The 24,894-nt window shown below is 43.9% G+C and overlaps 1 protein-coding gene and 1 long non-coding RNA gene across 5 annotated transcripts in view; one reads left to right on the forward strand and one right to left on the reverse strand.

Annotated features, from left to right (window-relative positions):
* The window catches only part of LOC140470744 (histone H4), a 277,673-nt gene that overhangs the window by 17,360 nt on the left and 235,419 nt on the right, over window positions 1-24,894 (reverse strand). The window lies entirely within an intron of this gene.
* LOC140470782 (uncharacterized) overlaps window positions 1-24,894 on the forward strand; it is a 31,971-nt gene that overhangs the window by 1,504 nt on the left and 5,573 nt on the right. Inside the window, exons 2-3 of one of the 3 annotated variants that reach the window (XR_011956693.1) lie at window positions 3,695-3,776; window positions 6,196-6,278. This is a non-coding gene — a long non-coding RNA (uncharacterized lncRNA). Of the gene's footprint in view, window positions 1-3,694; window positions 3,777-4,302; window positions 5,250-6,195; window positions 6,279-24,894 lie in introns of those variants that run through there. The other 2 variants (XR_011956694.1, XR_011956695.1) reach the window with 2 other exon arrangements.

The following is a 24,894-nucleotide window of genomic DNA, read 5'->3' on the forward strand; positions in this document are numbered from 1 at the left end:
TAATTTGTATGCTCGGAGCTAAGAGTTTGTCCAATACTCCTCCCACAATTTCTCCACTCTTCACTGGATACTCCAACCTCACTTCTCACAATTTAGCGATTCTTGTCTCAACATGAATTCCCATTACTAAAACCTTTTTCTGGCAATAGTCCTTCAGAGGTGCATATCTCCTCATCCTTCAGCTTCACAGATTTAGAGGATCTTTGTATCTCTTAATATTGTAACCACTTTACCTGCTCCTCCTGGCCTATGCGAGTAAACATTACCTTCAGCGGTGGATGGTTTAAGAAGATCTAGCACCTCCAACCAGCTTGTATGTTCTGGTGCAGCTTTCAAGCCTCCATTGTGCTTTCTGTTACCATCCCCACAAAATTCACTGGCTTATCCTGTTTCCTACATCTGGTTCCCCAGTGTTTTTTCCTAACCACCAATACTGATTTAAGTGGACTACTGTATTGCACCGAAAACACCAGAGCTTTTTAACTTCTCTTTCCCCTTCAAGGGTTTCCTTTTTACCCTGTGGTAAGTCATTCATATGATCTCCACAGAGATCTATTCCTTTCCATGTGAGGATTTTTCTTATCCTCAACTTTTATCCCTCATGGATTGAAATTAGTTTTGGAAGCCAAACTTTGACTTATGGACCAACTCATAACCATTAACCATTTCAGCTGCCAATCTTGCCGTTATAGCTCTCTGCTCTTCCACATGAGTTTTCATTAATTCAGGAAGTGCCAATTTCCAAAGTTCAAACTCTGTCTTTCTTCCTTTCCTTTCTCTCCTTTACACTCTCTCCTCACTCTCTCTTCTGTATTTCATCATAATTCAAAAGATTTCATTTCTATCGCCCTTTCCTTGTGTTTTGCCTCTAACTCAAGTTGCTGAATTTTCCATTGAATGTTAGCCACCTCTAAAGATTCTGATGGTGTTTCCAACAAATTTAAATGCTGAGTTACTGTTGTAATTATCTCTCCTTTCCTTTTGGAAGGAGACAGCCTCAATCTCAGCTTGTCTGCTACTTCCAGCAGTTATCCTTAATCACCTTTTGTAAAAGCCCCAAAATCACTTTTCCACCCCACAGAAAACTCTTGTTGACTGAAAGAGTCATTGCTCCCCCAAACACCGCTTAAACCAACTGAACAAAAGACACTAACACCTACCACTCGCTGCCTTAGTGTCCAACAACCCTAATCTCAAATCAGAACTATGGAACAAATCCTGCAAAGAGCCCCCAAAATGGTATAGCCCATGCCAGATCCCCTCAAAACATTTCAAGTAGCCTGGACCCTAATTTTGCTAGTTGTTTTAAGCAGGTGTAACGTGGATATTCCAGGAGTGATGTAGCTGGTCAAACCATGTTGTTTTAAACAAAACAGAATTGATTTACAAGATTTTCAAAAGAAACGCAAACAAATGCTCCGATGTCTCATAAGAGAACAGAACGGTAAATAAGTTAACCTATCCAAAAACCCAACAGATTATACAAACTTAACGATATTGTTCCCAATATTTGCAACAATCCCCACAAACACCATTTGGCACAAAAAGGTAAAATCAAACACAGGTGTCTTACAGGAGAGATGTCAGAGAGAGAGAGAGAGAGAGAGAGAGTGTACTAGCATGGACCTGCTTCTTTGGATTCAGCAGCTTTTTCAACTCCCTGACTGCTTTCAGTCAATACCCAGACAGCCAAAAACCAAATCAAACCAGAGAAAAACTGAGCTGGGAAAACTGGGCCACTCCCCTTTCATTGTACAAGCGTTCTTTTTAAAACTGTGGAAGCCTTTTGCCTGAGGCATAATCTGTTTGCTATAATCAAAATGGCCATAAAACCCAGCAAGTCAGACTTTTTGGAGCCTGTGTCTTTTAAAAGCTTGTTAAAGGAGCAGCATCAACACAGCAAACTGGTCCAAAAAGTAAAAGCTGTGGGATACAGGGTAATGTGGTGAATTGGATGCAATGTTGGCTTAGTAACAGGAAACAAATGGTAATGGTTGATGGCTGCTCTTGTGAATGGAAAGTTGTTTCAAGTGGTGCTCTGCATGGCTCAGTGTTGGGACCTCTGCTGTTTGTTTTATACATTAATGATTTGGACTTGAGTGTGGTGTACAAATTTGTGAAATTTGCAGGTTTCACAAAAATTGGCCACATCGTGGATAGTGTAGAGGATAGCTGTGAGCTCCAAATCTATCCTAGATGGTTTGGTGGAGTGGGCAGGAAAGTGGCAGATGGAGTTCAGCTCTGATAAGTGTGAGGCAATGCATTTTGGGAAGTCAAACAGTAAATGAGAATATAATGAGAGATCTTGCAAGTACACAGGTCCCTAAAGATAGATGGGGTTGTAAAGAAAGCACGTGGAATGCTCTTCTTTATGGGAAGAGGGATGGAATACAAAAGTAGGGATATACTAATGAAACTGTATAAGGCACTGGTGGCTACAACTGGAGTATTGTGTGCATTCGGTCACCACATCACAGGAAGGACGTCATTGCTCTGGAGAGAGTGTAGAGGAGATTTACTGGAATGTTGCCAGGACTGGTGAATTGTAGCTATTGGGAGAGATTGGAGAGGTTGGGGTTGTATTCCTTGGAATAGAGGTGCCATGATAAAGGAATACTAAATAGTGAGCTACTCATGAAGGAGCAGAACGCCAAAAGCTAGTACCTCCAAATAAATCTGTTGAACTATAACCTGGTGTTTTGCGATTTTTCACTAAATAGTGAGAGGGAGAAATTAGAGGAACCTGTTTCCTTTGGCAGAGAGTTCAAACACCAGGGATCATTGATTCAAACTAAGTAGCTGTAGAATTAGATGATATGTGAGGAAAAATGTGTTTTATGCCGAACGGTGGGTATCTGGAATTCGCTGCCTGATTTGCTGGTCATAATTTTTAAAGAGGAGAGACTTAACAAACAATTTGGGTCTTTTTCAATATATAATTTCGGTTACATCACACTGGAAACTTTTCCTATAAATTCTGTGTCTTACAATCTTACACTCCACAATCACCTGATGAAGGAGAGTGCTCCTAAAGCTAGTACTTCCAAGTAAACCTTTTGGACTGTAAACTGGTGTTGTGTGATTTTTAACTTTGATTTAGTGGTGCAGGCAGAGACCCTAAACTCTTTTAAACAAAAATCCATGGAACTGCACATCAAGTTCTGTAAACTGCAAGGCTATGGGCTGTGGCGGGAAGGTGGGATGAGAAAGGGCATCTAGGTGTCTTTGGGTTGGCATGGACAAGATGGGCTGAATAGCCCCCTCTGTGCTGTAATATTTTTATGATTCGATAGTTATCAATTGGACCCTGCCAGTCTCTGCTGTCAGAATATGTAAACATATTGACCATATAATGAATGTTACAGTTTGATAACTACACTCTCACATTCACCAATGGCAGGTATAGATCAATAACTGAACTCACATATCCACATACCCACTTGCATCAGGTAGTCCCATTCACGGAGCTGTGTGGATGTTGTGTAGTTTCTGGATCTCATTCAATTGGTTTTAGAATTTTAAGAAAAAATGGACAAGGAGCAGCTCAGGGCACGAGTGGAATCAGACCTGTGGTTCTGATTAATTTGCTGGCTTTAAATAAAAATCCTAATGATCATTAACTGAATGTTACATTGATGTTGCCAATCACAGCTGATGTTGATTTACAGGAGGTATCTCTTCTGTCTTCCTCCAGGCAAGTACTCAAAGGACCAGGACAATGTAATATTCCCTCGGTACAGAGCCAAGTGTGATCAGCTGCTTCGAACAAACAGCAGGTATGTTACTGTGATCAGGGTGAAGAACATCCTTTCCACAGTCACAGAGTGAATTGATTCAGACTCACATTGAGCTCCATTTGCAGATATGTTCACTGATGAAATGGATGTTTCTATCTATTTAATCTATATTCTAAAATATAGAATATCCAAAATATACACTGTACCAGTCTCAACATAGACTGGTACAGCACACAACTGGGTCCTTCAGCTCATGATGTTGTGTGGAACATGCCGCCAAATGAAATTAATCCCTTCTGCCTGCCCTTGGTCCATAACCCTCCATTTCTTGCATATTCATTTGCTTATCTAAAATTTCCTTCAATACCCTTATCATATCTGCCTCCATCTCCACCCCGGCAGTGCGTTCCACTCCTACCACTCTCTATGTTTAAAAGAAACTGCCCTGTATGTCTCCTTTGAACTTTCCTCCTCTCAAAATATATGCATGCCTCTTAGCTTTAAACATTTCAACTCCTGGAAAAAGATTCTGAGCATCAAACTTAACCATGTATGTCTGTTTTAGAGACTTGTGGATATGAGTCCACTACACTGGACAAACAGGCAGAAAACTAGCCACCAGGATACATGTACATCAACTAGCCACAAAATGACACGACCCACTCTCACTAGTATCCCTACATACAGATGAGGAAGGACATCATTTTGACTGCGACAACACATCCATCCTAGGACCAGCCAAACACAGATATGAACGAGAATGCCTAGAAGCATGGCATTCCAACTGGAACTCCATCAACAAACACATTGACTTGGATCCCATTTACCACCCCCAGAGAAAAAGAACAGGAAATGACATCACCACAGGAAGCTACAGAAACTTGACTCAGAAATGGACAGGACTGGCAGTTTAATGTTCCAGGATACAAATGCTTCAGGAAGGACAGATGGGGCGGCGAGAGTGGAGGGGGAGCGGCTTTTTTGATAAGGGATAGCATTACAGCTGTACTTAGGGAGGATATTCCCGGAAATACATCCGGGGAAGTTATTTGGGTGATTAGATTAGATTAGATTAGATTACTTACAGTGTGGAAACAGGCCCTTCGGCCCAACAAGTCCACACCACACCCGCCGAAGCACAACCCACCCATACCCCTACATCTACACCTTACCTGATTTACAGGTGGTGTCCCTGTATCTTCCTCCAGAAAAACACCTGAGGGACTAAGACACTGTAATACTTCCTCAGTTCAAAGCAAGGAGTGACCAGCTGCCTCTAAAAAACAGAAGGTATGTAGCCCATTGACGTTTACACAACAATGTTGGAGATAGATAAACTGAATCCTCATCCAAAATAGACATTCAGGAAAAAAGCATTAAAATCTGCAGTTCTTAAGGACATTTTCAAAGTTACAATGAAGATAGACAAATAGGCCACATTGTTGCATCGTTTCAACAACCATCCGTGAAGGAGGGGTTAAGTCCAGAGATGGAGGGAAACTGTGCTCGCTGACAGGGCAAGAGTTACCGAAGAGTTGTCGAGCCACAGAGATGTATAGTATGTAAACAGACCCTTCGGTGCAACTTGTCCATGCCGACCAGATATCCTAATCTAATCTGGTCCCATTTGGCAGCACTTAGCCCATCTCTCTCTAAACCCTTCCTATTCATATTGTTAAAGTACAGATTTGAGACAGCCCAGAGAATCCCTTGTGGACTCAGATCTATAAGCCTCTCTTGGTTAGTCCTGGAGATCATACTCTTTGGTAGTCTGGAATAAGAACCTCTTCCACACAGTTTAGTTTAATTTTAGCCTTCCCCTTAATTTACAAATAGCATCACTGTTATAATGCAACATTAACACCTATAAGCCAGGCTAGCTGAGGTTCCAAAACCTTAGAAAAGTAGGGTACCAGCTCTTCCTTTAATAGCCCTCGCAGGCTTCTGTCTCAAACAGGCTTCCTTTTTACAAAGTTTTACAAAAATCACTGCATGTTCGTATTAGACAGACAGTGGAAAGGCAATAATTTGTAAGGAAGAGAAGTTAATTAACAAGTTTGTGTGCGCTTACCTGATCACTCCTGTAGGCCCTCAACCATCCATCAGGGGGAAGACAGACCCAGCCGAGTCAGGTGCCTGTTGGTGAGGTAAGTCCCTGTCATAAAGAGGTACCAGTCTAAACTAAGTGGGAGAGGTCATAAGGTAACCTTGCACAGCTCGCATGTCAGATATAATTGTTTTACAAAATGGCACCTTAGAGACGAGGGCAAGCTTTGACCATAAAATGGCTTCGTGACAGATTGTGTCAGAATCTTTTCAATGTTAGGTTTAGGATAATTTTTAAACCGGGAGCATACTCCTGCTTTTTATCTTCAACACAAAATCATTCTGTACCTGAGGCTGAAAGGTAAAATTTTAAATGATTCATCAGCCTCGAATTAACATGCTTTCTTTTCAGGTTGTGATTCAAATTCAAAGAAGACATTAGATCTGACGAGTTAGAATTGACAGTGGGGCAATTCTGGTGTATATGAACACCAAGTAAGTTAAACTTCATCAATATTATGTTTTAGAGTTTGTATTTCATAATCAGCAATGGCTACTCAAAATCTTCATAAAGTCCCAAAATGCAAATAATGTCAACACACACACACACACACACACACACACACACACAATAAGTATCCATTATAATTGATAGGACCTAACCGTTTATTACAAGGCTTTTGACATGATTCTGAGATGATACAAAGTTTCCGAGATCACAATCAAACACAGTCATTAATTGCACAAGTTAACAACAGTGAATGTTATCATTCTGTGTGCTTTTTACACAGATTCATTGACGTCAAGGCAAATGTTCTTTATTGCTTTAGAGCATCCTGTTATCACAGATGTTCTTCTGCACATCCGAGGACCCCCTTTTGTGGCCTGATACTCCCCTGCCTGCCCTGTTTAGTTTCTTGTGTTCTATAATTCAACACTACATTTTGAGTAAGTATTTAAGGACAAGTTTTAAGGCTTTCTCATTATACCCACCCAGATGCCATTTAAATGTTGTAATTTTACCAGTCTCCATCACTTCTCCATGCACCTTTATGATTTTATAAACTTTTATAAGGTCACTCTCCAGGGAAAACAGTTCCAGCCTGTTCAGCCTCTGCACACAGCTCAAATTCTCCAACCGGGATGAAGCATATTTACATGGAGTTTATCTGTGACTGAGAAGGACAGAATTAATCCTTTACTGAATAGTTGTCACATATAGAGATGACACTTAAATAATGTGAATTTCAAACAGACCATCTGTGCAGATAGCTCACGCACTACTCGCAACACGTCCTTTCTGTAACCCACTGGCAATACAACTTGATAAATGTCTGCCCATTTCTCATCTGTCTGAATGTGAGGTTCTCCATTTCCTCATTAAGACATCATTTTTAAGATAATAACAATCAGGGATACATTTGGATTCGTTTTGTGTTTGCCTTTTGATACAATTGCTTCAAATTTTCATCTTTCTGCTGTAACTCAGTTAATTTACTTGAGCTAAAGATGTACATAGAACATAGAAGAATACAGCGCAGTACAGGCCCTTCGGCCCTCGATGTTGCGCCGATCCAAGCCCACCTAACCTACTATCCTCCATATACCTATCCAATGCCCGCTTAAATACCCATAAAGAGGGAGAGTCCACCACTGCTACTGGTAGGGCATTCCATGAACTTACGACTCGCTGAGTGAAGAACCTACCCCTAACATCAGTCCTATATCTACCCCCCCTTAATTTAAAGCTATGCCCCCTTGTAATAGCTGACTCCATACGTGGAAAAAGGTTCTCACTGTCAACCCTATCTAACCCCCTAATCATCTTGTACACCTCTATCAAGTCACCCCTAAACCTTCTTTTCTCCAATGAAAACAACCCCAAGTGCCTCAGCCTTTCCTCATAGGATCTTCCTACCATACCAGGCAACATCCTGGTAAACTTCCTCTGCACCCGTTCCAGTGCCTCCACATCCTTCCTATAGTATGGCGACCAAAACTGCACACACTATTCCAGATGCAGCCGCACCAGAGTCTTATACAACTGCAGCATGACCTCAGGACTCCGGAACTCAATTCCTCTACCAATAAAAGCCAGTACGCCATATGCCTTCTTCATTGCACTATTTACCTGGGTGGCAACTTTCAGAGATCTGTGTACATGGACACCAAGATCCCTCTGCTCTTCCACACTACCAAGTATCCGACCATTCGCCCAGTACCCCATCTTTTTGTTACTCTTACCAAAGTGAATCACCTCACACTTAGCTACATTGAACTCCATTTGCCACCTTTCTGCCCAGCTCTGCAGCTTCTCTATATCCCGCTGTAACCTGCCACATCCTTCCTCACTGTCTACAACTCCTCCGACTTTCGTATCATCCGCAAACTTGCTCACCCAACCTTCTAACCCTTCCTCCAGGTCATTTATAAAAATGACAAACAGCAATGGTCCCAAAACAGATCCTTGCGGAACACCGCTAGTGACGGCACTCCAAGATGAACCTTTGCCATCAACTACTACCCTCTGTCTTCTTCCAGCCAGCCAATTCCTAATCCAAACCTCCAACTCACCCTCAATGCCATATCTCTGTATTTTCTGCAGTAGCCTACCATGGGGGACCTTATCAAACGCCTTACTAAAATCCATATATACCACATCTACCGCTTTCCCCTCATCTACCTCCTTAGTCACCTTCTCAAAGAATTCAATAAGGTTTGTGAGGCACGACCTGCCCTTCACAAAACCATGCTGACTATCCTTGATCACATTATTCTTATCCAGATGTGCATAAATCCTATCCCTTACAATTCTCTCCATGACTTTGCCCACAACAGAAGTGAGACTCACTGGCCTATAGTTACTAGGATTATCCCTACTCCCCTTCTTGAACAAGGGAACCACGTTTGCTAGCCTCCAGTCCTCTGGCACTACTCCTGTAGACAAAGAGGACACAAAAATCAAGGCCAATGGCTCTGCAATCTCCTCCCTTGCTTCCCAGAGAATCCTAGGATAAATGCCATCAGGCCCAGGGGACTTATCTATTTTCACCCTTGCCAGAATTTCCAACACCTCTTCTCTACATGTCTCAAAGCCATCCATTCTACTTATTCGTGCCTCAGTATTCATATCGACAACAATGTCCTGTTCCTGAGTGAATACTGACAAAAAGTATTCATTCAGTGCCTCCCCAATCTCTTCAGCCTCCACACGCAACTTCCCATTACTATCCTTGATTGGACCTATTCCTACCCTAGTCATTCTTTTATTCCTAACATACCTATAGAAAGCCTTAGGGTTTTCCCTAATCCTACCAACTAAGGACCTTTCATGTCCCCTCCTTGCTGCTCTTAGCTCTCTCTTCAGGTCCTTCCGGGCTACCTTATAACTCTCAATCGCCCCTATTGAACCTTCACACCTCATCTTTACAAAGGCCGCCCTCTTCCATTTAACAAGGGATTCCAATTCCTTATTAAACCACGGCTCCCTCACACGACCCTTTCCTCCCTGCCTGATAGGTACGTACTTATCAAGGACACTCAATAGTTGCTCCTTGAACAAGTTCCACATCTCAATTACGCTCTTGCCTTGGAATCTACTTTTCCAATCCACACATCCTAAGTCATGCCTCACCGCATCATAATTTCCCTGCCCCCAGCTATAACTCTTGCCCTGTAGTACACACTTATCCCTCTCCATCACTAGAGTAAAAATCACCGAATTGTGGTCACTGTCCCCAAAGTGCTCACCTACCTCTAGTTCTAATACCTGGCCTGGTTCGTTACCCAGAACCAAATCCAGTATGGCCTCACCTCTTGTTGGCCTGTCTACATATTGTGTCAGGAAACCCTCCTGCACACATTGGACAAACACTGACCCATCTCACGAACTTGAGCTCTAGCTTTCCCAATCAATCTCAGGAAAGTTAAAGTCCCCCATAACAACCACCCTATTACTGTCACTCTTCTCCTGAATCATCTTCGCAATCCTTTCTTCAACGATTCTAGGACTATTAGGAGGCCTGTAAAAGACTCCTAACAGGGTGACCTCACCTCTCCTATTCCTAACCTCAACTGAAACTACCTCAGATGGCAAATCTTCGTCCATCTTCCTTTCCACCGCTGTAATACTATCTTTGACAAGCAAAGCCACCCCCCCCCCCTTTTACCCCCACCTCTGACCCTACTAAAACATTTAAACCCTGGAACCTGCAACAGCCAATCCTGTCCCTGATCTAGCCATGTCTCCGTAATAGCCACAACATCGAAGTCCCAGGTACCAACCCACGCTGCAAGTTCACCTACCTTATTTCGTATACTTCTGGCATTAAAGTATACACACTTCAAGCCACTCTTCTGTTTACAGGCACCCTCCTTTAAGATTGATGCCATATTCCTCACCTCCCTACACTCCAGGTCCTGCACCCTAAAGCTACAGTCTGGGTTCCCATGCCCCTGCAGAGTTAGTTTAAACCCCCCCCCCCCCCAAGCATGTCTGCTTTGTCATCTCTGTTCCTGGTTTGTCTCAACTATCTGATCAAACAGGGTCTCTGCTAATTTCCCTTCAACTTTCTTATCTGTACTCTTTGATCTTTCCTGTTTCAACTGGTGACTTTGTGACCTCGTTACCACACAGTCAGGAAACATCCCAGGATGGGTGTCCTGTAATAGTTCAGTTGCTTGAATTTCCATTGGCTTTTCAACCACAGTCGGCTGCACACCTACCGGTGAATCAGCAACATCATTAGCAACGACAAATTGTTTTCCTGGAGGTGAAAGTTTGTCCAGTACTCCTACTATGACTTCTCCCCTCTTCACTCTAAGCTCACTTCTGACAATTGAACATTTCTTGTCTCAATGTGAATTCCCATTACTCATATCTTTTCTGGCAATAGTCCTTCAGAGGGACATATATCCTCACCTTTTCGCATCACAGATTGAGAGGATCCTTGTATCTCTGAATATTGTCACCTTTTTACCTGCTGCTCCTGGCCTATGCGAGTAAACTTTACCTTCACGGTGTATGGTTTAAAAGATCTGGCACTTCCTCCATAAACAACCTCCGACCAGCTTGTACATTCTGGTGCAGCTTTCTAGTCTCCACAGTGCTCTCTGTTACCACTCCAACAAAATTCACTGGCTTATCCTGTTTTCCTACATCTGGCATCTCAGTGCTTTGCCTAACCCATCAACACTGATTTCATGTGGCCTATTTTATTGAAACCAGAGTTTTTTTCATTTCTCATTCCCCTTCAAGAGTTTCCTTTTTACCCTGTAGTAAATCATCCTTATGATCTTCACCGAGATCTACTTTTTACTTTCCAAGTGAGAATTTCTCCTAACCACAATTATTATCCCTCATGGATTGAAATTGATTTTGGCAGCCCAATTTTGGTTTATTGATCAACTCAATCATCAGCCATTTCTGATGCCTGTCTTGCTGTTTCAACTCTCTGCTCTTCCACATGAGTTCTCATTAATTCAGGAAGCAAATTTTTGAACTCCTGTCTAACTGTCAATTTCTAATGTTCAAACTCCCTCTTTCTTCCTTTACTCTCTCTCCTTTTCTCTCTCTTCTCCCTCTCTTCTGCTTTTAATCATAATTCAAACTGTTTTGTTTCCATTGCCCTTTCCTTGACTTTTGCCTCTAACTCGAGTTGTTTCATTATCAATTGAATGTTAGCCATCCCTAAAGATTCTGATGGCGTTTCCAGCAAATTTAAATGTTGAGCTATTACTCTCATTATCGCCCTTTTCCTCATGGAAGGAGGCAGGTTGAGCTCCAGCTGCTCTGCTAATTCCGGCAGCTTGGCATTAATCCCTTTTTGCAAAAATCTGAAGTCACCTCTTCCACCCCCAGAAAACTCTTGATGACTCAAAGAGCCGTTGCTATCCCAAACACTGTTTCCTGATAAAGGGCTGATGCCCAAAATATCGATTCTCCTACTCCTCAGATGCTGCCTGACCCGCTGTGCTTTTCCAGCACCACTCTCTAGTCTCTGATCTCCAGCATCTGCCGTCCTCACTTTCTCCAAGCACTGTTTAAACCAATTAAATTCAATGCTCAGAACAAAAGACACTAAGACTTACCACTTGCTGCCTGTGAGTCCAACAAACCAAATCCCAAATCAGAACTACAGACTAAATTCTGCAAACAGCCCCAATCTGTTATGGAAAAGGCCAGACCCACTCAACATTTCAAGAAAGTAGACTGGACCCTAACTTTGCTAATTGTTTTAAGTGGGTGTAACGAAGATATTCCTGGAGGGATGCAACTGGTCAAACCAGTACTTTTAAACAAAACAGTTTGATTTACAAAATTACTGAATGATACACAAACAAAAGAGAACAGAATACTACATAACTTAAAAATCTGGCAACCCAACAGATTATACCAAGTTAATGATGGTGTTTCCAACATTTACAACAATCCCCATAAATACCCCTTTGGCACAAAAGGTAAAATCAAACACAGGGTCTTACAGGAGAGATTTCAGAGAGAGAGAGTACCAGCATGGACCTGCTTCTTTGGGTTCAGCAGTATTTTTAGCTGCCTGACTGCTTTCAGTCAATAGCCAGACAGCCAAAAACCAAATCAAACCAGAGAAAAGCTGAGCTGGGAAAACTGGGACACTCCCCTTTCGTTATACAAGTGTTCTTCTTAAAAATGTGGAAGCTTTTTGTCTGAGGCATTACCTGTTAGCTATAATCAAAATGGCCCTAAAACCCATCAACTCCGACATTTCAGAGTCTGTGTCTTTTAGAAGCTTTTTAAAGGAGCAGCAGCATCACTTCAGACTGGTCGAAGAAGTAAAAGCCCATGGGATACAGAATAATGTGTGGAATTGGCAAGTCACAGGAAAGAAAGAATAATGGTCAATGGCGGCTATTGTGAATGGAAAGTTGTTTCAAGTGGTGCTCTGCATGGCTCGGTGTTGGGACCTCTGCTGTTTGTTTTATACATTAATGATTTGGACTTGAATGTGTGGGCAGATTTGTGAAATTTGCAGACAACACAAAAATTGGCTGTATAGAGGATAGCTGTAAGCTCCAAAACTATATCGATGGTTTGGTGGAGTGGGCAGGAAAGTGGCAGATGGAGTTCAGCTCTGAGAAGTGTCAGGGAATGCATTTTGGGAAGTCAGACAATAAATGGGAATGTACTGGGCGGGCAGATGAAGTGAGAGATCTTAGTGTGCAAATGCACATGTCCCTAAAGATAGAAGGGCTGTAAAGAAGGCACGTGGAATGCTCTCCTTCATTGGCAGAGGGTTGAATATAAAAATAAGGAAATAACAATGAAACTGTGTGAGGCACTGGTGGCTACAACAGGAATATTGTGTGCAGTTAGGTCACCACATTACAGGGAGGACGTCATTGCTGTGGAGAGAGTGTAGAGGAGATTTACTAGAATGTTGCCGGGGCTGGTGAATTGTAGCTATCAGGAGAGATTGGACAGTTTTCGGTTGTATTCCATGGAACAGTGGTGCCATGATTAAGGAATACAGGGCGACCCCGTATCTGCAGGTCCGGTAATTGTGGTTTTAATTACCCACGGTTTACCATGGTCCGATATAAAAGGGAATGTTCCAGAACCAGGGACCAGGAGACTGCCGGGAAGGTATATTTCCCATTTAAATTAATGGTTTTGCAACTATCTGCAGTTTTGCGTTTCCTCTGTAGTTCCTGGAACATATACCCCACGTGTACTGGGGTCTACAGTACTAAATAGTGAGCTACCTGATGAAAGAGCAGCACTCCAAAATCGTGCACTTCCAAATAAACCTGTTGAACTATAACCTGGTGTTGTGTGATTTTTTTAACTAACTAGTGAGAGGGAGCCATTAGACAGGAGGAACCTGTTTACTTTGGCTGAGTTCCCAAACCAGCAATCACTGATTCAAGCTCAGTGGTTATAGGATTAGATGTCGTGCCGAACTTGACAACAAACGAAATTAATCCCTTCTGCCTGCCCTCGCTCCATATCCCTCCATTTCTTGCATGTTAAATTGCTTATTTTTAAGTCCCTTTAATACCTTTATTGTATCTGCCTCCATCACCACCCCTGGCTGTGCGTTCCACTCCTAACACTTTTTACGTTAAAAGAAACTGCACCTTCGGTCTCCTTTGAACTTTCACCTTATATGCATGCCCCTTAGTTTTAGACATTTCAACTCTTGGAAAAATATTCTGACCATCAACCTTAACCATGCATCTCAATTTTATAGACTTCTGGATATAGGTTTGCTGGCTGAAATGGAAGGTTTGTTTTCAGATGTTTTGTCAGCATACTAGGTAACATCATCAGTGAGCCTCCGGATGAAGCACTGGTGGTATGGCCCGCTTTCTATTTATATGTTTATGTTTCTTTGGGTTGGTGATGTCATTTCCTGTTCATTTTCTCTGGGGGTAGTAAATTGGATCCAAGTTGATGTGTTTGTTGATGGAGTTCCGATTGGAATACCATGCTTCTGGGAATTCTCATGTGTGTCTCTGTTTGGCCTTTCCTAGGATGGATGTGTTGTCCCAGTCGAAGTGGTATCCTTCCTCATCTGTATGCAAGGATACTAGTGAGAGTGGGTCATGTCCTTTTGTGGCTAGTTATGACTAGTTTTCTGCCTGTTTGTCCAATGTAGTGGACACATAAATAGAAAGCAGGCCAGACCACCAGTGCTTCATCTGGAGGCTCATTGATAATGGGATCTAGTATGGTGACAAAACATTTGAAAACGGAACTCCCAGCTCAGTGAGAAAACCTGGATCCAGAACCTCAACCTGAGCTACAACTCTTCTCAAAACCTTACAGTCTTCTATTAAGTCAGCCTTCAGCCTCTGCTGCTCAGAAGAAACCTACCCAGGTTTTTCTAGCTTCTCTTTATAGCTCATACCCTCTAGACAACATTCTAGCAAACCTCTTCTGTATCCTCTCTGAATCCTCCACGTCCTTCCTGCAATGTGGCAACTACAAGCCAGCTCCTCCCTCAAAGCATGATAGTTCCCCTTATTCAACAGAAATATTGTCACTACCGATTCTACCCTCTCCCTTTCAAATTTCAGATTAAAGCTTATTGTATTGTGGTCACTATCTCCAAATGGCTCCTTTACTTCGAGGTCCCTAATCAAATCCGGTTCGTTGCACACCAGATCCAGAATTGCTTTCTCCCTGCTAGGCTCCAGCACAAGTTGTTCTAAGAATCCATCTCTGAGATACTCCAGAAACCCCCTTTCTTAGGGTCCAGTACCATCCTGATTCTCCCAGTCCACCTGCATGTTGAAATCCCCCATAACAACTGTAGTAATATCTTTGCGACAAGCTAATTTTAGCTCCTTATTCAACTTACACACCACATCCAGGCTACTGTTTTGGGGCCTGTAGATAACTCCCATTAGGGTCTTTCTACCCTTAGAATTTGTCAGCTCTCTCCATACTGACTCTACATCCCCTGATTCTAGGCCCCCTCGCACAATGGACTGAATATCATTCCTTACCAACAGGGCCCCCCCACCCACTCTGACAGTCAGTCTCTCCTTACGATAGCACATATAGCCTTGAATATTCATTTCTCAGGCCATGTCCACTTGAAGTCATGTCTCAGTTATCCCCACAACATCATAACTGCCAATTTCCAAATGAGCCTCAAGCTCACCCACCTTATTTCTAATGCTTCATGCATTCATATATAATATTTTTAATTTGTTACTCCCCTCACCCTTCCTATCAATCCCTATTTCACTTGACCTTCCGGCACGATCCTTTTCTAAGTTTTCTGCTCCATTGATTCCGTTGTCTTTCTTGACTTCTCTTGTTCTAACTTTCCCCTTCACTTCCTTCTTAAACTTCCAGTTTGTCCCCTCCCCCCCCTATCTAGTTTAAATGCAGCTGTGTTGCAGTGGCAAACCTACCTGCCAGAATGCTAGTCCCCCACCTATTAAGGTGCAACCCGTCCCTCTTGTATAATTTATCCTTACTGCTAAACATACCCCAGTGATCCAAGAATTTAAATCCTTACTTCCTGCACCAGTTCCCCAGCCACACATTCAAGTCCATTATCTCCCTGTTCCTGTCCTCTCCAGCCCGAGGAACTGGAAGCAAACCAGGGATAATCACCCTGGATGTCCTGCTTTTCAGCCTTCTCCAAAGTCCCACTGTAGAATGTCTCTCCTCTTCTTTCCACAGTCACAGAGTGGATAGAGTTAGGTTCATATTGAGCTCCATTTCCAGAGAGATATGTTCAAACCAAGAGTCAAACACCACCAAGGAAACAGAAGTTTATATTTTTTATCTCTATTCTCAATGAATGCTACCCAGTTCCAATCAATTTGAGTGAATTCTCATCTGAAATATACATTGCATTAAATCTGAACGTACAATGGTACAGCACAGGGTCCTTCAGCCCACGATGTTGTGTCGAACATGGCGCCAAATGAGATTTAATCCCTTGTGCCTGCCAGTGGTCCATATCCCTCCATTTCTTGCATATTAATTTGCTTTTTTAAAAAGTCCCTTCAATACCTTTATCGTGGTTGACTTCATCACCACCCCTGGCAGTGCGTGCCACTCCTATGACTTTCAAGGAACTATGAAGCTGCACTGCAATGTCGCTTTGTTCTGTGACATTCCCCATTAACTGCCCTGATTCGCCTTACCAAAATGCATAACCTCATATTTATCCAAATGAAACTCCATCTGCCACTCCTCTGGCCATCAGCCTATCTGATCAATTCTAATTTATAATCAAACTTTCTTTCCTCTCACACTCCCTAAAAGCTGAAAATCTCCATCCCACACACATTCCCTCCATTCTCACTTTGCTGAACCTAATCCCTAATAAAGAACGGCCTCGATAGGGTGGATATAGGGAGGATGTTTCCATAGGTAGGAGAGACTATAAGGAAGACCTTTTAGAATAGATAGGAGGAGAATCTTCTTCAGCCAGAGAGTGGTGAATCGATGGGATTCATTGCCACAAGAGGCTGTGGAGGCCAGGTCACTGAGTATGTTTAAGACTGAGGTAGCTAGGTTCTTGAGTGTCAAAGGGATCGATGGTTATGGGGAGAATGGGGTTGAGAAACATGTCAGCTATGATTGAATGCAGACATGATGGGCTGAAAGGCCTAATTTCTGCTCCGTTGTCCTATGGTATCTTGCTGTCCTGGACACAGAGTATGAGAAATGGGAGCAGGTGGAGGCCATTTGGTTTTTTGAGCCTGCACTAGCATTGAACGGATCATAATTACATATGAATATACCTACATTTAGGTGAATAGGCTGGCACTTTATTTCACTGGAGCACAGGAGGTTGCGAGGTGACCTTATGGAGGATTAAAAACTCATGAGGGGAATTGATGAGGTTAACAGTGGGTGTCCTTTTCCTAGGTTGGAGGTTTCAAGATTAGGGAGCAAATTTTGAAGGTGTGAGGAGAAAGATTTTTTAAAAGGTATGAGGAGCACCAGTCCTTTCTTTTTACAGAGAGAGTGGTTTGTCGTGGAATGAATGTCCAGATGATGTGGTGGATATAGGTACAGTTACAACATTTAAAAAACATCTGGATAAGTACAAGAACAGTTTGGAGGGATATGCGCCATACACTGGTAAATGGGACTAGTTTAGTCTGAGAATATAGTCAGCATGGACACGTTGGACTGAAAGGTCTGTTTCTGTGCTGTGTGACTCTGTCACTGTTCTGTACTGGTCTTCAAACCATTTTTTTGCCTTCCCCGAGAAGCATCGATTCTTTGTTGTTCAAAAATCAGATGAACTCAGCTTTGAACTCAACTATCTGATGAAGGAGTGGTGCTCCAAAAGCTAGTGTGTTTCCAATTAAACCCGCTGGATTATATCCTGGTGTTGTGGAACTTTTAACTTTTTTTACATCCACACATCATTCCTGATGAAGTGCTGATGCCCAAAATGTCAACTCTCTTGCTCCACAGATGCTGCCTGACCTGCAGTGCTTTTGCAGAATTACACTTTTTGACTTTGACCTGCAGTCCTCACTTTCTCCATATCCAAATATATCATCATTTAAACAATGCAGTCCAACTTCCCCAGTGTCTGTCCCCTGCCTGGATTCACTCCCTTTCCTTTCACTTCCTGCAAGTTAACAATTGAATCCCAGAATGATAAAAATAAATGGAAAAGGGGGTGAAAAAAAAGTGCGGGATTCACAGGTGTTTGCACAAAGGAAGGAAGTTGCAATCCAAGTTGAAACTCAATCTTCATTGACAGAGAGGAGCAGCAAGGACAAGTGGAGCAAACAAAAGCAAGACAAGTGGTATATTAACAAGAGGAATTGAGTTCAGAAGTGGGGATGTCTTCCTGGAGTTAGGACGTCATTGAATATATTCAAAGCTGAATTCATCTGATTTTTGAACAACAAAGAATCGATGCTTCAGTTACAGAGTCACTCAGCACAGAAACAGACTTTTCAGTCCAACGTGTCCATGCTGATTATTGTCTCAGAGTAAATTAGTCCCACGTACCAGTGTTCTGCAGCTCCTGGTGAACTTCTGCATTCATGCACTACAGGTTGTCTCTGATTGGCAGGAGGATCAGACTCCTTCCGGTACTTCATTGGTCCATGGAGGGAAGGTCGCTGGATGTTTCAGTGGAGATTGAGGAGCATGCGTAGGATTTCACTGGCACCGGTGAATATGCACAATATGTGATTGAAGACGCTGGTGTTACCGACAGTTTTTTAAATGTCCAAATGCCAATAGCAGAAAAAAATGGCCGGAGCCGGAATCGCACCCCCCCACCGCCCCACCCACACACAGGGAGTCATCATTTTATTCCTTTTGCATTTTGTGTCTGTCTGCTCAACGTTTGTACTGTCTTTTTCCCAGGGTAGAGGAGGTCCAAAACTGAAGGAGCATTGATTGAGAGTGAAAGGGGAAAAAATTAAAAGGAACCTAAGGGGTGATGTTTTCACACAGAGGGTGGTACGTCTTTGGACTGAGCTGCCAGTAGAATTGGTGGAGGCTGGTACAGTTCCAACATTTAAAAGGCATCTGGAAGGATATATGAATAAGAAGGGTTGAGAGGAATACGGGCCAAATGTAGGCAAATGGGACTAAATTAATTTAAGATAGCTGATCCGCATGGAACGAAATGTTGGTTTCCATTCTCCTCAACCTTATGACACTATTTCTACATAGCTGGAACCAATTTCACAAGACTAGGAATAGATCAATCACCCCTTCCAGCCTGTCCTCAACTGTGTGGCCTAACGGCATATTTCAATGCAAGTTTCAGAAAGATGCCTGCAGCTTCCTAAAATAATTGAACACGCTTTCAGACTTTAGTCATGTTCCTGAAGATATCTTAGGTTTTCTCAGTTTTAAATGTCAGCAACCTCTCATGCACCCCTGTCTCCCAGGTAGAATCATCACCGTCCATTCTCTCTCTCTCTCTCTCGCTCTCTCTCTCTCTTTTCTTAGAAGGACTTGATACACTAATCAAAGAGGCCTTGAGGCATGAGAAAGGGGGGAGAATGGTTATGGGATAAGGGAGAGAGAATGGACAGAGGTGGAGGCTGACGGGGGGTGGGGGAAAAAGAGACAGAGAGAGAGAGAGAGACGGGTGGGGGTTGAGAAAGACTTGGGGGACAGAAGGTGGTGGGGAAGAGAAAGACTGGTGGTGCAAAAAGTGGTGGGAAAGAGAATGAGGGGCAGAGAGAATTGGGGGGTTGAAGAGTGTGAGGAGAGAGAATGGAGGGAAAAGGGTGGGGGGAAAGAGAGAGAAAATGGACAGGAGGACACAGGATGGGGGCAAAGAGAAGACTGGGAGGACAGATGGTAGGGGAAGAAAATGGGGGAGCAGAGAAAGTGAGAATGTGGGCAAAGGATTGGGGGTGCAGAGGGTAAGGAGAGAGAGAGAGAATGGACAGAAGGTGGGGGGAGAGACAGCACAAATTGCATCTTCCCCAGGCCTGGTATCAGTGTCCCATGAATTGGTATCCACTCGTCCCACAGCAGACTTGGGGCAATCATTTCTCAATATAGCATCATATAATCTATGCAGGCCATTTGGCCCATCAAATTCACAGCGACCTTCCGAACAGCATCCCATCAATACCCTACATGCTTACCCTACAGCTCTGCAATTCCCTATAGCTAATCCACACTAATCTGCTCATCACTGGGCACTTTAGCACAGCCAATCCCCCCGACACTGCACATCTTTGGATTGTGGGAGGAAACCAGAGCACCCAGAGGTAACCCATGCAGACACAACGGGGAGAACATGCCAAAGTGCACACAGACAGGTGCCTCAGGGTGAAATCAAACTCAGGTCCCTGGCACTGTCAGGCAGCAGTGCTAACCGCTGAGCCAACTGTGCCACCCAGAGCTTTGAGGCTCTGCTTTGTCTTTGTAGCTTCTAACTTCTCATGTGCCCTCAGCAGAGGCTCCCTCCTCCTGATATTGCTGGACCATACCACAGCAACCTCCCTTTTCCACTTTTCAAGCACTGAGCACATGGATTCCTGAATCTTGCACCAGACAGACATTGGTGCCATCTGGCCTCCTGCTGCCAACTGCAGAGAACAGACACAACCCCTGTCACTATTCTGTCCCTTACCAGCACCTCCCACGCCCAACGTTGTTCTTACTCCCACCACCAGCCAGTTACCTCTTCCACGCTGCAATTCTCTCTCCGATCTCCTCTACCTGCCTGACTCATACTCACACCCTCCTGATCCTGTCCACTGACCCAATCAAAAGGCTCTGTGCAGTGGGGAATGACCATCTTCCAGAATAAAGTGTCCGAGTAACTTTCCCCATTTTCCAACAACATAACTGGAGCTGGAAGCCAGGCTCCATCTCTCTGAGCCGAAGGTCCTCCAGCATGTGTTTGTCCTGGATCACAGTATCCAGAGCCTCAACCTTCTGCAAATTGAAAGACACGTCCCACCTTGCCCTCTCCACTGTGTTATGTAACTGCTTAATCATTTCTAGAGGCTGATAGCCAAGTTCAGAACCCATGAGGATGGCTTCAACTGGGACCTTGGGTTCATGCCACATCACAGATGACCTCACTACACTGTACACTTCTCTCTCACACACACACTCACGCAGATCCTCTGTCATACACATGCTCTGTCTCAGATAGACACACACATACACCACCCACACCCACACACAGGTTTATACGCCATCATGCACACACTTTACCAAGCATGCACAGACGCAAACATACTCACTCTCGTACGCACACTCTCTCTCTCTCTCTCTCACATGCATGCACACACACATGAAAGTCAATGGGATGAATTGGCATTTACTGAATTGTATTTTGCTCAAAACGCAAAATCTGCAGGCAGTCGATGCATGCAGTCAGTCCATGTAATTTTTTTAAAATTCCTACTTTGGAAGTAGAACCAGTCTGACCCAAGATTGGGATACACACAGACTCAAACCTGACACCTTTAATGCATTGTCCGAGCTGAGATGGCACTTCTTAAAAATAAAGTCTTAAGTTAAGTTGAGAATGTGACTTGACGGAAGTTCTGGGAATTACATATTAACGAACTGAAACCGGCAACCCATTCTAAAAGATGAAAGACGTAACAGCAGTCTAGGTTTGTTCAATATATCGTTTCAGCTGCATGAAACTATAATCTTTTGCAATAAATTCTGTGTCTTATGATCCTGCTCCACAGCTACCTGATGAAGGAGCAGTGCTCTGAAAGCTAGTGCTCCCAAATAAACCTGTTGGACTATAACCTGGTTGTGTTGTTTGAATTTTAACTTTATCCACCCCAGTCCAACACAAGCTACTCCAATTCATTTCTAGTGAACACAATCCACACCTCCTGGTGCTGCCAGTAAACTTTACAATGCTGATGAAACAATGCAGTACCCGCACTTCTGAAACATTTACAATTTCTAACGATGCTAGCTACTCATTCACTGCTCCTTCTGATACACAACATTGGAAACTTACTGCTGGAGGCTGAAAAAAAATGAGCAGCTTTAAAAGAAATACCTGTTAGATCTCAGAGATTTCAATGTTTGAGTACAACAGGAAGTTCAGGTAACCTTTATTGTGACCCAACTTTGTTCCTGCTTCTGATCTCCCCAGCAAAAAGGTGTACAAAAAGTAGCTTAATTTTTAAACAGCTCAAGATCAAAGTGTACATACTCCCCGCCCCTTTATGATTGGTCAGCTCAGCAATTTCAACCTATACACTATATCCAAGTAAGTTTCTCCCCCTCCCTCATTTTCTAGGGGTGGTGGATGGAAGGGTGCAGTCAAGCATCTACCACACTGTTGTGGGTCTGGAGTCATGCATAGGCTAGACCGGGTAAAGGATGCTTAAAAATGTGTTGCTGGAAAAGTGAGGCAGGTCAGGCAGCATCAAAGGAGAAGGAGAATTGACGTTTCGGGCACAAGCCCTTCTTCAGGAATGAGGAGGGCCCCCCCCCCCCATTCCTGAGGAAGGGCTTATGCCCGAAACGTCGATTCTCTTTCTCCTTTGATGCTGCCTGTCCTGCTGCGCTTTTCCAGCAACATATTTTTAAGCTCTGATCCCCAGCATCTGCAGTCCTCACTTTCTCCGGGTAAAGGATGCAGCTGGGATGACTGAGTGAATCCAATCCGCAAGCGCAGTTTCCTTCCCTAAAAAGGGCATGAGTGAATTAGACATTTTTTCTTCCCCAAAATTGTTTTCATCATTCGATTCAGAACTGCGGATTTCTGCCCGAATTCCAACTCTGCAATCTTGCACTGTGGGATTTGAACTCGGAATTCCCCAGAGCTGGATTGTCCAGCCAGTGAACAGCATGAGGCCGTTGCTCCTTCAATCCCCCTGCAATGGCCCGTGAACTCACTGGTACCTCCGCAGGTGGGAGGAGTGGATAAATCCCTTCCCACTTAGAGCAGGTGAGAGGGCTGTCCCTGGTATGGACCCGCTGGTGCATCTGCAGGTTGGTCACCTGACTGAACCCCTTCCTGCACACGGAGCAGGTGAATGGCCTTCCTCCGGTGTGGACCCGCTGGTGGGTCAGTAGGGTGGAAGAAATTGAGGAATCCCTTCCTGCACTGAGAGCAGGTGAACGTCCTCTTCACGGTGTGGACTCGCTGATGGGTCATCAGCTTAGCCGAGCCCTTCCTGCACTCAGAGCACCTGAAGGGCCTCTCCCCTGTGTGGACCCACTCGTGCCTCTGTAGGTTGCCCAGCTGACTGACTCCCTTCCCACACATGGAGTAGGTGAATGGCCTCACACCTGTGTGGACCCGCTGGTGGGACAGCAGGTGGGAGGAGCAGGCAAATCCCTTCCCACACTCAGGGAAGGAGAATAGCCTTTCTCCGTTGTGGACCCGTCGGTGGGCCCAGAGGGTGGACGCATGGGGACACCAGTGGGGCAGCAGGTGGGAGGAGTGGATAAACCCCTTCCCACACTCAGGGCAGGAGAATGGCCTCTCCCTGGTGTGACTGCGTTGATGACTTTCCAGGACAGACGGGACACAAAAGCCTTTCCCACAGTCTCCACACTTCCATGGTTTCCCCATGGGCTGGGATTCCTCGGGTTTCTCCATGGCTGAAGCTTCAGCTGTACACAAACACGTGTACAGCCGCTTCCCTCCTTGAATTCCTCTATCCAGGCTGTATAAATGTTTCAGGTTCCACATTCAGTGTGCTGCAACACTGGGCTCTCTCATCCCACTGATGCTGAAAATGTACTGAAACAGGAAGGAAAAAGTTTTGCTCCATCTCACAGGATGATAGTCTAAAATCGTTGCAGCCCCAATGGATTGGAGTGACTTGGAGACATTGAAATGAAAGCGAGATCTGCAGACGCTGGAGAGTTAAAGTCAAAAAGTGCACTGCTGGAAAAGCACAGCAGTTCAGGCAGCATCCACAGAGGAGGGGAGTCAGGCATAAGCCTTTCATCTGTTCATTTTGAAACATCCAACTTTAGATTTTCAAATACTCTGCAAGAAGAGACTACAAAACTCATCACTATTAGTGCAAGGTAGAAATTCATTTGTTCTGGAACATTCTTTTATTTTGTTATTCTGAAACACTGAAAGCACCATCCCACACTGTCTTTCTCCCGCTCTGTTCTCACTCCGCTCTAACTAATTCTCCTGAAGGTGCTGATTCAGGATCTTACAGGGGCAGAAAAGCAAATATGTCAAGACTGGCATCTCTTTGAATTTTGAATAACTCCACCTGAAATGTTAATATCTTTCACAACATTGGGATACTGCTGAGATTGAGCAGACCTGATTTTGGGAGGCAAAAACAAGTGTGTAAATTCAGGATGAACCTGCAATGCAGATTCTTGAGAAACAACTGTACATGAAATAGTTAATGTCCCCAGGAAGGGGGTTGGGGTGGGTGAATAAGACATCAATGCATTGACGCTGACACCAGAGAGAAACTGAACATACAAACGTGCCAAACATTAGTGGCAAGCCAGAGTAATAGAGATATTCCAACCTAATATAGTTCCATTGGCCCATATCCCTCTAAACCATTCCTTTTCATATACCCATCCAGATGTCTTTTAAATGTCATAATTGTACCAGCATCCACTACTTCCTCTGTTAACTGATTCTTCACACAGACCACCCTCTGAATGAAACAGTTGCCCCTGAGGTCAGTTCTAAAACTCTCCCTCACACCACCACCACCACCACCACCCCCCCCCCCCCCCCACCACGCCACCCAATCACCCTAAACCTATTAACCTCTACTTCTGGACTCCACCACCAATATGGAGGATTGAGCTATAGGGAGAGGCTGAATAGGCTGGAGCTGTTTTCCCTGGAGAGTCGAAGGCTGAGGGGTGATCTCATAGATATGTATAAAATCATGATGGGCATGGATAGGATAAATAGACAAAGTATTTTCCCTGAGGTGGGTGAGTCAGTCCTAGAGAGCATAGATTTACAGTGACCAGGGAAAGATATAAAAGGGACCTAAGAGTCAACATTCTTACACAGAGTGGTGAATGTATGGAATGAGTTGCCAGAGGAAGTGCTGGAGGCTGGAGGCTGGTAATTGCAATATTTAAAAGGCATTTGGATGAGTATATGAATTGGAAAGATTTAGAGGGATATGGACCAAGTCCTGGCAAATGGGACTAGATTAAATTGGG

Source organism: Chiloscyllium punctatum, chromosome 52, assembly GCF_047496795.1.
Source record: "Chiloscyllium punctatum isolate Juve2018m chromosome 52, sChiPun1.3, whole genome shotgun sequence".
In the NCBI taxonomy this organism is placed as follows: Eukaryota; Metazoa; Chordata; class Chondrichthyes; order Orectolobiformes; family Hemiscylliidae; genus Chiloscyllium; species Chiloscyllium punctatum.